This window comes from Arachis hypogaea, chromosome 11 (genome assembly GCF_003086295.3).
Source record: "Arachis hypogaea cultivar Tifrunner chromosome 11, arahy.Tifrunner.gnm2.J5K5, whole genome shotgun sequence".
NCBI lineage: Eukaryota > Viridiplantae > Streptophyta > Magnoliopsida > Fabales > Fabaceae > Arachis > Arachis hypogaea.
In genome coordinates, this window is record NC_092046.1 from 119218209 (window position 1) to 119219801 (window position 1593).

General features: G+C 41.9%; 1 non-coding gene across 1 annotated transcript; it reads right to left on the reverse strand.

The window, feature by feature from the left end:
- Positions 1–429: 429 nt before the first annotated feature.
- On the reverse strand, positions 430–537 carry LOC112724664 (small nucleolar RNA R71). The gene has a single exon (XR_003163817.1). It is a non-coding gene; the product is annotated as a small nucleolar RNA R71 (small nucleolar RNA).
- Between the last annotated feature and the right edge of the window lie 1056 nt (positions 538–1593).

The following is a 1593-nucleotide window of genomic DNA, read 5'->3' on the forward strand; positions in this document are numbered from 1 at the left end:
AACCTTTCAGAAATTTTCGAACAGGAAGAGGAGATGGCAGCCGAAAATAATAATAATGTAAGGAAGATGCTTGGTGACTTTACTGCACCTAATTCCAATTTACATGGAAGAAGCATCTCCATTCCTGCCATTGGAGCAAACAACTTTGAGCTAAAACCTCAATTAGTTTCTCTGATGCAGCAGAATTCCAAGTTTCATGGACTTCCATCTGAAGATCCTTTTCAGTTCTTAACTGAATTCTTGCAGATCTGTGATACTGTTAAGACTAATGGAGTAGATCCTGAAGTCTACAGGCTCATGCTTTTCCCTTTTGCTGTAAGAGACAGAGCTAGATTATGGTTGGATTCTCAACCCAAAGACAGCCTGAACTCTTGGGATAAGCTGGTCACGGCTTTCTTAGCCAAGTACTTTCCTCCTCAAAAGCTGAGCAAGCTTAGAGCTGATGTTCAAACCTTCAGACAGAAAGAAGGTGAATCCCTCTATGAAGCTTGGGAAAGATACAAACAGTTGACCAAAAAGTGTCCTTCTGACATGCTTTCAGAATGGACCATCCTGGATATATTCTATGATGGTTTATCTGAGCTATCAAAAATGTCACTGGACACTTTTGCAGGTGGATCCATTCACCTAAAGAAAACGCCTACAGAAGCTCAAGAACTCATTGACATGGTTGCTAATAACCAGTTCATGTACACTTCTGAAAGGAATCCTGTGAGTAATGGGACGCCTATGAAGAAGGGAGTTCTTGAAGTTGATACTCTGAATGCCATATTGGCTCAGAATAAAATATTGACTCAGCAAGTCAATATGATCTCTCAGAGTCTGCATGGAATGCAAGCTGCATCCAACAGTACTCAAGAGGCTTCTTATGCAGAAGAAGCTTATGATCCTGAGAACCCTGCAATAGCAGAGGTAAATTACTTAGGTGAACCTTATGGAAACACCTATAACTCATCATGGAGAAATTATCCAAATTTCTCATGGAAGGATCAAAAGCCTCAACAAGGCTTTAATAATGGTGGAAGAAACAGGTTTAGCAATAAGCACCATGGCCGAACCTACTAGGGGAGTGGAGGACATGAATCCCAAGGAGGAAGACCTCCTGGGATGTCCAGTGATCAATAAGGAGCTTCCCTCTGAGGAACCAAAGGACTCTGAGGCTCATCTAGAGACCATAGAGATTCCATTGAACCTCCTTATGCCCTTCATGAGCTCTGATGAGTATTCCTCTTCTGAAGAGAATGAGGATGTTACTAAAGAGCAAACTGCCAAGTTTCTTGGTGCAATCATGAAGCTGAATGCCAAATTATTTGGCATTGATACTTGGGAAGTTGAACCTCCCTTGTTCATCAATGAACTAAGTGATCTGGATCAACTGACATTGCCTCAGAAGAGACAGGATCCTGGAAAGTTCATAATACCCTGTACCATAGGCACCATGATCTTTAAGGCTCTATGTGACCTTGGTTCAGGAATAAACCTCATGCCCCTCTCTGTAATAGAGAAACTGGGAATCTATGGGGTGCAAGCTGCTAAAATCTCATTAGAGATGGCAGACAGTTCAAGAAAACAGGCTTATGGACAAGTAGAGGA